The 12,033-nt window shown below is 43.1% G+C and overlaps 1 long non-coding RNA gene across 1 annotated transcript in view; it reads right to left on the bottom strand.

The window, feature by feature from the left end:
* Positions 1-4,243: 4,243 nt before the first annotated feature.
* The window catches only part of LOC138266551 (uncharacterized), a 62,089-nt gene continuing 54,299 nt past the window's right edge, over positions 4,244-12,033 (bottom strand). The window contains exon 5 of the long non-coding RNA XR_011199542.1: positions 4,244-4,846. This is a non-coding gene — a long non-coding RNA (uncharacterized lncRNA). The remainder of the gene's footprint in view (positions 4,847-12,033) is intronic.

Raw genomic sequence — 12,033 nt, 5'->3', positions numbered from 1 at the left:
TTTTACAGGTCACAATTTATGGATGGGTGTAAATTGTATAGCACAACTTTTAAATTCCTATAACTACAGTAACAAGGGTTACCACTCATATCATATTTAATTTCATCAACCATGGTTGGGACCTCAGGGGCTATTCACAACCATCATTCTGTTTTACATTTAGTTGGGCCACAATGGTACTACTTACAGAATAAAAAATGCTATAAACAAATCTAGGAGCAGAGTTCTCCACCTCTGCATCTCCTAACTTTTATGTGTGAAGATCTCAATAGCGAATGTGGAGGTCTCTGCATACATAGATATACTTTTTAATAGTAAATCTGAGAGAGGTGTGCCAGTGGCTGTAAAATTGGGAATTACTTATTACAAAATTGGAGGGATAAGAAGGAGTTATGGGAGGGATCAAAGTTCTCCCACAAAAGAGGAAGGTCATTGCTAAATATACTCCATCTACGACCAGGAGTAAGTTCAGCAACACACATGACCACTCACACATACTACAACACACTCCCATTGAAAATAAAGGAGACAGCAAATACTTTTAAAATACAGTATATAGGAAAATAAATCAGTGTTTATTATTTTGTTTTCAAATGTTTAAATTTGTGGAACTCTCATGAAATCCTATGTAAAGTACTATTTTGTTCTATACCGTTACAATTTATAAAGTAAATTGATAGCAAGTGGAGATTAGAGTTTTTTTCTTGCAAGTATCCCTTTTTAATGTATGAACCATGCTAATTCATTTTATTATAATGTTGTCAAATTCCCTCAACCCTTTCGCTGCTAGGCCTGTTTACCCTAGAATGCTCAACCCTTTTTTGGCTATTTGGGGCAGTTTGCACTTAAGCCTCCATAACACATTTTCTGCAAAAATGTATGCATGCCAAATTTACCCCCTTTTTTTCTAACGTATTGCGGATACCAAAGGTACCCAGAATTTGTGGATTCCCCTGGAGGGGGCTATGAATACGGGCAAAGGTTTGGGTAACAATAGGAAACAAGTGTTCTACAAAAAAGTTCATTTTTCCCCTAAAGGTGGCATCAAAGACATGTTTGCTGTGCTAAAGTCACAATTTTCCTAATTGTAGGAGCATAATATTATGGTAAACAATATTCTAGACAAGATATTTTTGTCAACAATTTTGTTTACCACAATATTGTGTCAGACATCTGCAGTGTATGCACATGTGTGTGACCTATGTATATGAGCAAATAAACTTTCTTGAGGGCAAGAAAGGCATACTCACTTTATTGCTTCTTTCGCGTGAATGCTTAATTTTTGTCCACAAGATAAATGATTTGTACAAGTAGCAGAGGCTTGCTTCTGCTTACTGGGTATATATCTAGGGTTTCATTACTGTGTATATACCTGAGGCTATCTTACTACGCACATATCCGATGAGGACCTAACAAGCTACAAGTATGTATGCATATTACTCTGTAATTTTAAAACTCTCCATTAACTAGAGGAGTATTCTTTTCCTAGCAAGAGACTTACTAGAAGGACTACTACATATATACAAATGTGCCCAGTAGGTGCATTAGCCCACCACGTGATCTTGCTGGTATGGGCACCATAGCTGTCATTCAGCCTTATGAGCCATTATAAGCCCTTCTCGATTTAACTTTAAAAAAGCACCCAGACACCCATTTAGATTGATGCGAAGGACTATAAGAATGTTTGGCTTTTCGTAAATCTGTGCTCCCTCCAACCACCATTGTTATCCTTCACTACATCCTTCAACCTAAAACTACTATCTGCTAAAGGCATCAGCCGCTTTTATGAAGTCAAGCACAACAACCACAAGAAATCAGACACCATTACAAACTAAAGACTGCTGGCTAACAAAACTAAAACACATGTAGCCTCCAAATTAATGAGGCTATGAAGAAATATGGGCGAGCCTGCCCTAAAGTCTTCCCTGTAGCACACTGCATATGTTCACAAAAACATTAAATAGAAAAATTAGCTTGCATGATTGCCAAATCCCAAACATTTTGGACTTCTTTTTGCAGTTACTTAACATTGTATATAATGGTGCTAATACGATATTGTTGCAAATGCTCTCCAAACACTTGATGGTGGTCAAATTCATAATAATAGGGAATCTTAATGGAAAAAAATAAACAAGTCATTGCTACCAAAGAGAATCCCTATCCTTACCACAAGCTACCCGAGCAGGAATTCACTTGAGTAATTATCACAAGGCAAGGGGTATACTGCCCCTATTACATAGAGCTCAACACAGTCTTTTTGCCCCTCCCACCGTCACTAGGCCAGATTCGGTTTTTCACCTAGCCCATTAAAGCACCAAGGAAAAAAAATAATGACAAGCATTTGCAATGCAATCGGTCTCACATTTGCTGCAGTTAGAGCTATTGTCATTGTAAATTCCTAACTGGACTTTTCTTGCCAAATAAATTAAAAATGAAAAGTAAAACATTAGTTGCCAAAAGCGAACCGATTCAAAGCGCCATGGCTGCCATGAGCAGGAAGGAGAGGCACAAAAGAAAAAAGAAGTTCACTCACAGTCAAATATTTTGGCAATCGTGTACTTATCCATGTGACAGAGTCAGTCTGCAAGGCGGTAACAAAACCTCCTCAAGGAAGGACAAACATAAAGCAATTACCAATGATACCAAACGATTTTTGAAAGGCAAGATCACGAATGACTGAAAGTAATAGGCATGAAGTGGGCGTGGTTAAAGCCCTCAATACATAAAACAGGACAAAGCGCTTGAGCGCTCAACCTAAAAATGGAGAAAGACTTGAGCAACAAGGGTATAGAAGATAGAAAAAAACAGACAAAAAAAGGAGCAAAGAGAAGGGGACAGAGACACAAAAAGAGAAGGCGAATTAAAGGGAGAGAGGAAAAGAGCAACAAAGTTAGCACAGTGCACTATTTTCTAGTGTGCCAGTCTGACTAAGCCCATGGTGCAACCTGTGCACTGCCTCCTTCAGTCCATTAAATCTGCAGATAACAGCTCTGTGCACACAGTGCAGTGTCTCCTCCCTGTGTGCCTGTCTCACTAAGCCCATGGTGTAACCTGTGCACTGCCTTCTTCGTCCATTTTACCTGCCAATACTAACATAATGCGCATAGTGCAGTGTTTCCTCCCTGTGGCCTGTCCACACTTAGCAATATGGTGCAAGCTGTGCAGGCTATGCTGCTTTTTTTCATTGTGCCTGCCCACTTTAAGGACATGGTGCAAACAGTGCAGTGCCTCCCCCGTTTCTACGTGCCTGCCTATACTAAGCACACCATACAAGCAGTGAAGAGCTTGAAGTCAGTGTTTTTTGCCCTGCGTGTCTTCCCAGCATTTACAGTCTCCGTGTGCCTCCACTAAGCACCATACAATTGTCCAGTATCTCTGTGATGTGGCATCCCACACTTAACACACTGTACAAACAGGCAGCGTTTCCCTTCGTGCTGCCTTGCATCACTAACCATGAGACATAAGGAGCACTATTTACAGCCTGCTTGACTACACTAAGCACATGCAATATATGCAGTGTTTACCATTTTAGCTTGTATTGTGTGCTTAATACGGACAGACACGCAGAAACTGAGTTTTTTTACTTTTTTGTGTAATAGTGCACCTAAGAACGAGAAAGTTGTCTTTTGCCTAAATATGAGAGGTACTCGATGTTCAATGTGAATGTAAAAATGATTTGTTTAGCTTGCTTTGCACATGCAAATGAAATGGAAAGTATATATCGTTTGCTAAAGGGTCTTTTGTGTCATGGTTTGAACAGCAACTCTTGTCACAATGCCATCCTTCATATCACCCATCTAGGGCCATGGCCCAGTCAACTAAGTCAATGTTATAGAACTATTGCCCCCCTGCCTCAGGATGTACAGGTTGTGAAAGGTCACCTTCCTGTTTTATAGGCCTTAGTCGCAGCCAACGGCCTATAAGTAAGAAGAGGGGCTTTAACTACCAGTATAGTCCTAGGCAATGATTAACATGGTATTAGAACAACCCTCTCATCAAGGGTTTAATGTTCTTAATATGGGAGAAACATCAAAGCATTGGGGTACTGGAGCATCCATCTATTATTGGCCCGAGTCGCATCACTGTCTTCAATGGCACTCTCAACATTCCAGTGGTCTAGTACATGGCACATGTGTGCTGAGAAAAAGAATGAGTCCAAAGAAAATTAACATATATATATATATATATAATTAATACAGAGGCTTAGTATACACACACTTCAAACAAGCAACATTTGCGTTTATTAAAAAAACGTTTGCACAGGTATACCAGCATCACATACATGGTCCGCGGTAGGTAAATTGCCGTACTGTGTGTTAGACCACCCACTCCAACTCCATCATTGTCTTCCTGAGAACCCTGCACTTACCAACGGTGGCCGTGGAGAACAACATGCAGTGAAATATGGACTGCTTAGCTTTCTGCAATGAGGAGGTTACTAAAACATTGAGTTCATGTGTCAAAACTGAATGGGCCCACATACGTCTTAATGCAAAACAGGCTAAGAAAATGTGTTTTAACTTAGAACATGCTTACATAATGTATGAAGGCTGTATACATATTGCAGTTCAACAGGTGTTCCCAAGAAAGGTGATTAGGTGTATGAAAGCTATATGAAGTTGACTACCTGCTTTTCTGGAACAACTTGATAAAGTGAAGGTCTAAATGTTTAAAGACCCGAATTTATAATTTGCTCAAGTTATGCATAGAAAGGTGAATACTGTATTTGTTTCAGAGTCTTGTTTTGAACCCTCCCCCAACCACAATGGTCTCTCCTGTAAGGTAAGAAGCATCTGATGAGAAGAGAAAAGACACAATCCCAGCGTGTTCCTCTGGCTCAGCAATCCTAAGGACACAAAAAATTGAGGATTAATAAAGATGTAGTAAATCTAAGACACAAAAGTATTTTCAATGGTTTTTTCAGCGTTCACATCGTTCATCGAACACTATTTTCAAACTTTTATTAGGTGATGAACAAATACTAGCACGAGTGCATAAAAGTGGCACCCCTGACACCTAGACCTCAGATCATTTCTGTACTTGAGAGACCACCAAAGAAGGAGGCAGTAACCCATTTCCCAACAGAAATAGGTCCTCCATGGACCCCTTCCCCTTTGTGAATAGGGGCACCACCATTTTGTCAGAGCAGACAGTGGCCCACGGACCACTGCCTACACTTATAAAATGAAAAGAAAACTTTTTGTTTGTGAAATACATCTTGTTTTCCTTTAACCACACCAACCCAGTTTGGACGCAGACATATTCAAATTAGTCTTGACCCTGTTCCCCATGCGAACAGACCTGCCCATACTGTCAGTCCAGGTCCTCCCTACAAGCAACCTGGGACTGGTTTTAGGGTATCGCACTTCATTAGCACCTTTACCGTCACTTTTGGGACGGATTAACACCTCCTCCAAAGTTGTAGTAACCCCCCTTCGTCTTCTTCAAGTGGTTTTCAGTCAGTCTCCATGCTGTTGTTGGTTGCCTTTCCTTTTCAGTGCACAGAGGCAATTTGGGATTTATACTCTCATGACCCACACCTGGGAACTTAGCCATCCTGTGAGTATTCTCAATTACATAACAGGCAGCACGAGTCATGTTGATGCATTATAAGTGGATGAGTGCACATATCACACTATTAATCTTCACGATGCCAGTAAGAATATTAGTCAGTTGGATGATTTAAACTCAGTGAATTCAAACGTTTGTGTATTTAGTTCAATGCCTTTAATGTTCCTCACAGCAATCCAGTCCGTATTTTACTTAGCCCCCTGTGCACATATAACATTAACATTGAAATGGCAAATCTGTGGACCTTGTAATGACCACAGGGCCACAACTTCCAATGCGCCTTGCAGCACATTGCAGTTGGAGGGATGGTCTCATCGAGGATTATGGTGAGCGTAAGTCCCTTCAGTTTATGTTTCACAACATCGATGCGACCCTTGTAATCATTACAGGGTCCGGAGATTTGGCATTTCAATGTTATTATTATTTGTGCACCGAGGCTCTGACCCGGACTGGATTGCTTTGGGTGTGCAGTGTTTCTTTTCTTTGGTGATGATATATATATATGTATATATATATATATATATATATATATATATATATATATATATATATATATATATATATGTGTGTATATATATATATATATTTAATGTCACTTACCCAGTGTACATCTGTTCGTGGCATGTTCCGCTGCAGATTCACATGCTGTGCATACGTCTGCCATCTAGTGTTGGGCTCGGAGTGTTACAAGTGTTTTCGAGTCACGGGATCAAGTGACTCCTCCTCTTTAGCTCCATTGCGCATGGGCATCGACTCCCTGTTAGATTGTTTTCCCGCAGATCGTAAGGTAGGAGTGATAGTGTATAAAGAAAAGAGATGTCCATGCAAATGGAATATATATATGTATATATATTTATATACACATATGTACAAGTGATTGTTTAACATAAACAGCTACAGGCTTCCGGGGAGGTGGGAGGGTGCATGTGAATCTGCAGCGGAACATGCCACGAACAGATGTAAACTGGGTAAGTGACATTTTCCGTTCAATGGTATGTGAAGCTGCAGATACACATGCTGTGCATAGACTAAAAAGCAGTTGTTCCTCCCATAAAAGCAGTGGTTAGCCTGTAGGAGTTGAAGTTGTTTGAAATAATGTTCTTAGTACAGCTTGACCTACTGTGGCTTGCTGCGCTGCTAACACATCTACACAGCAATGTTTAGTAAATGTATGTGGTGTTGACCAAGTAGCTGCTTTACATATTTCAGCCATTGGTATATTTCCTAAGAAAGCCATTGTAGCCCCTTTTTTCCTTGTGGAATGTGCTTTAGGTGCAACTAAGAGTTGTCTTTTTGCTTTAAGGTAACATGTTTGGATGCATTTTACTATCCATCTTGCTAAACCTTGTTTTGAAATGGGGTTATCAGTATGAGGTTTTTGGAAGGCCACAAATAACTGTTTAGTTTTTCTGAACAATTGTGTTCTATCCATGTAATACATTAGGGCTCTTTTAATATCTAATGTATGCAGGGCTCTCTCTGCCATAGAATCTGGCTGTGGGAAGAAGACTGTTTCGCTCAGAACCCACCGAGATCATCTGCGGCGTACCCCAAGGCTCATCACTCAGCCCGACACTCTTCAATGTCTACATGAGCCCCCTCGCCAACATCGTACGCAAGCACGACATCATCATCACCTCCTACGCCGACGACACCCAACTTATACTCTCCCTCACCAAGGACCCCGCCAGCGCCAAGACCAACCTACAAGAGGGTATGAAGGACGTCGCAGATTGGATGAGGCTCAGCCGCCTAAAGCTGAACTCTGAAAAAACGGAAGTCCTCATCCTCTGCAACACCCCGTCCGCCTGGGACGACTCCTGGTGGCCCACGGCCCTCGGCACCGCACCGACCCCCACACACCACTACCGCAACCTCGGCTTCATCTTGGACCCTCTTCTCACCATGACCAAGCAAGTCAACGCCGTGTCCTCCGCCTGCTTCCTCACCCTCTGCATGCTCCGCAAGATCTTCCGCTGGATCCCCGCCGACACCAGAAAAACCGTGACCCACGCCCTTGTCACGAGCCGCCTGGACTACGGCAACACCCTCTACGCCGGGACCACAGCCAAACTCCAAAATCGCCTGCAACGCATTCAAAACGCCTCGGCCCGCCTCATCCTCGACATACCCCGCAGCAGCCACATCTCCGCACACCTGAGACACCTGCACTGGCTCCCAGTCAGCAAAAGGATCACCTTCCGACTTCTCACCCACGCACACAAAGCCCTCCACTACAAGGGACCGGAATATCTCAACAGACGCCTCAGCTTCTACGTCCCCACCCGCCTCCTCCGCTCCTCTGGCCTCGCACTCGCTGCTGTCCCTCGCATCCGCCGCTCCACGGCGGGTGGGAGATCTTTCTCCTTCCTGGCGGCCAAGACCTGGAACTCCCTCCCCACCAGCCTCAGGACCACCCAGGACCACTCCGCTTTCCGGAGACTCCTAAAGACCTGGCTGTTCGAGCAGCGATAACCCCCCCTTTTTCCCCTAGCGCCTTGAGACCCGCACGGGTGAGTAGCGCGCTTTATAAATGTTAATGATTTGATTTGATTTTGATTTGGTAGTTCCACTGTTTGAATGATATGAAAAGGTGATATTACTTTTGGAAGAAATTTAGGGTTAGTTTGTAGTATGACTTTATGCTTGTGTACTTGTTTGAACGGTTCTTAAATTGTGAAAGCTTAAATTTCACTAACTCTTCGCAATGAAGTAATTGCGACTAGGAAGGTTACTTTACATGTTAAGAATTGTATTTGACATGAGTGCAGAGGTTCAAATGGTGGGCCCATAAGTCGCGTGAGCACTATGTTTAGATTCCACGAAGGCACTGGAGGCGTTCTAGGTGGGATGATGTGTTTTAACCCTCCCATAAAGGCTTTGATAACAGGAACTCTAAATAAAGAGCTGTGCTGTATATTTTGCAAATACGCGGAAATTGCAGTGAGATGTAGCATACAAAGTCTTGTATTGATGCAGAAAGAGGGGTAACTTGTTTAGATTGACAGTAATACACAAATCTTTTCCATTTGTTGGCATAGCACTGCCTGGTAGTGGATTTTCTTGCTTGCTTAATTACTTCCATACATTCAGTTGGTAGTTGTAGATACCCAAATTCTATGACCTCAGGAGCCAAATCGCTAGATTGAGTATGTTGGGATTTGGATGCCTGATCTGCCATTTGTTTTGTGTCAATGGATCTGGTCTGTTTGGGAGTTTGATATGTGGTACTACTGACAGGGCTGATAGTGTTGTGTACCACGGTTGACGTGCCCACGTTGGCGCTGTGAGTATCAGCTTGAGCGTGTTTTGCTGCAGTTTGTTGACTAGAAATGGAATGAGTGGGAGAGGGGGGAAGCATAAGCAAATATCCCTGACCAATTGATCCATAGAGCATTGCCCTTGGATAGGGGATGTGGTTATCTGGATGCAAAGTTTTGGCATTTAGAATTTTCGCTAGTGGCGAACAGATCTATGTCTGGTGTTCCCCATTGTTGAAAGTATTGTTGAAGTACTTGAGGGTGAATCTCCCACTCATGTGTTTGTTGATGATTTCTGCTGAGAACATCTGCCAATTTGTTGTGTATCCCTGGAATGTATTGTGCTACCAGGTGAATCTTGTTGTGGATTGCCCATTGCCAATTGTTTTGGGCTAGGTGGGAGAGTTGGGACAAATGTGTTCCTCCTTGTTTGTTTAGGTAATACATTGTTGTCATGTTGTCTGTTTTGATAAGGATATTCTTGTGAGTGAGAATAGGCTGAAAGGCTTTGAGTGCTAGGAGTACATCTAACAACTCTAAGTGATTTATGTGTAACTGTTTGTGTTTGGTGTCCCATTGTCCTTGAATGTTGTGATTGTTGAGGTGAGCTCCACAGCCAATCATTGATGCATCTGTTGTAAATATGGTCTGAGGCACGGGGTCTTGAAAAGCCTGCCCTTTGTTTAGGTTTGTGAAATTCCACCACTGAAGGGACATTTATGTTTGGCCGTCTATCAACACTAGGGGCCAGATGTAGGTATGTTTTATTTTGCGACTTGCAATTTGCGAATCATAGCGACTCGCAAATTGCAACTTGCAAAAGTGCATGTAGAAAGGTGTCTCAGACGGGAAACATCCTTTTTTACGACTTTTGTTTCCCGAAAGTCGTGGTTAACGAAAGCACAACAATGCTTTTTTTAAACACGACTCCGGTTTTTTGTGCCTTAACTACGTATGTTCTGAACAACAAACATGCGTGGTTAAGGTACAAAGAAGGAAGTTGGCGAAGGTAAGTGGTGGGTTTAGGTTTTGGGGAGTGGGTGGGGCGTTTTTGGTTTTGGGGAGTGGGTGGGGGGTCAGGGGGTTTTAGGTTGAGGTTGGGGGGGTGGGGCGTTTTTGGTTTTGGGGAGTGGGTGGGGGGTCAGGGGGTTTTAGGTTTTGGGTTGGGGTTAGGGGGGTGGGGCGGTTTTGGGGAGTGGGTGGGGGGGTCAGGGGGTTTTAGGTTTTAGGGTGGGGTTGGGGGGGTGGGGTGAGGGATGTAGGGTGAATGGTGCCTATTGCTAATGATTTTATCAGGAATGCCTTTACAACGAAATTTCGTTGTTAAGGCATTCGTGGTAAAATCATTAGTAGTAGCAACGAGGTCGGTGTTCCGACCTCGTTGTTAAGGCAGTCGTTGTTTTTGAAGTCGTTGTTTCGTCGTACAATCGTCTCAGACACCTTCTGCGACTCGCTATGGGGTCGCAAAGACCCACCTTATGAATATTAATGAGGTGGGTCACAGTTTGCGACCCCATAGCGAGTCCATGCACTCACAGGGATGGTGGCCTGCTGGAGACAGCAGACCACCATGTCTGTGTCTGCTTTTTTAATAAAGCTGTTTTTTTTCTTCTTTTTGCAGCCCGTTTTCCTTAAAGGGTTACTTCAAGTGGATGGTAACTGCGAGTTGGTTTGCGACCGCATTCGTGGTCACAAAGCAACTCAGCATGGCGATGCGGTCGCAAATAGGAAGGGAACACCCATTCCTATTTGCGAGTCCCAGCCCCAAATTGCGAGTCGGTACTGACTCGCAATTTGTGGTTGTGCATCGCGTTTGGCCTTTTGCGCGTCGCAAACTGCGTTTTTCTCAGTTTGCGACGCGCAAAAGGCTTCCTACATCTGGCCCTAGATCTTGAAGTTGACCCTGTGACTGTGAACATTGCTGTGCAAGGCACTGTTGCAAGGGCCGCATGTTTAGTCTTGCATGTGGAACAATTGCAATATAGGATGCCATCATGCCCAATACTTTCATGACGAATTTGAGAGTGTACTGTTGGCATGTCTGTATTTGTGCTAATATTTTCTGAAATGCTTGTATTCTTTGTGGACTTGGTCTTGCTAGCGCTCTTTGAGTATTTAGTGTCGCTCCTAAATACTGTTGAATTTGGGCAGGTTGTAGTTGTGACTTTTGGTAGTTTAAGGAGAACCCAAGGGTGTGCAGGGTTTGTATTACATAATGCGCATGGTTTTGACACTGTGTATGACTGTTTGATTTTTTTAGCCAATCATCCAGATATGGAAAGACATGAATGTGTTGCCTTCTTAGGTAGGCTGGAACTACCGCCAGGCATTTTGTGAATACCCTGGGAGCTGTTGTTATTCCGAAGGGTAACACTTTGAGCTGATAATGCTTTCCTTGAATGACAAACCTGAGATATTTTCTGTACGCTGGATGGATGGGTATGTGAAAACACACATCCTTGAGGTCTAATGTTGCCATGAAATCGTGTTGTTGAAGTAGTGGGATAACATCCTGTAGTGTTACCATTTGAAAGTGTTCTGACAGGATGTAAAGATTGAGGGTTCTGAGATCTAATATTGGCCTTAAGGTCCCGTCCTTTTTGGGAATGAGGAAATACAGTGAGTAAACTCCTGTCCCTACTTGATATTGTGGCACAGCTTCTATTGCTTGTTTGAATAATAGAGATTTTACTTGTTCTTGCAACAGAGCGATGTGGTCTGTGGACAGCTTGTGTGGTTTTGGTGGAATATTTGGTGGAGTTTGTGTCAATTCTATGCAATAGCCATTGCGGATAATTGATAATACCCAGCTGTCTGTGGTAATGGGTAGCCAATTGTTGTGGAACCTTTGAAGTCTTCCCCCCCACAGGTGAGGTGTGAATTGGGAAGGGATGACACAAGTCACTGCTTAGTTTGTTGTGAGGCTTGTTTTGCTGTTTGAAATTTTCCTCTGCCTCTGGGGTACTGGCCTCTATAAGTACCTTTGAAACCACCTCGTTGATATTGAGGTTGGAATGCCGACTTTGGCTGTGAGGTGGATGCCTCGGCAGTTTGGGCTCTAAATCCACCTCTATATTGGGGCTTACGAAAGGATCCCCTGTATTGCGTGGTATACAGAGCACCCATGGCCCTTGCGGTGTCTGAATCTTTTTTCATTTTTTCAATTGCAGTGTCCACCTCTGGGCCAAACAGTTGTTTTTGG

Source organism: Pleurodeles waltl, chromosome 11, assembly GCF_031143425.1.
Source record: "Pleurodeles waltl isolate 20211129_DDA chromosome 11, aPleWal1.hap1.20221129, whole genome shotgun sequence".
NCBI classification, from domain to species: domain Eukaryota; kingdom Metazoa; phylum Chordata; class Amphibia; order Caudata; family Salamandridae; genus Pleurodeles; species Pleurodeles waltl.
This window is presented reverse-complemented; position numbering and strand designations above follow the sequence as displayed.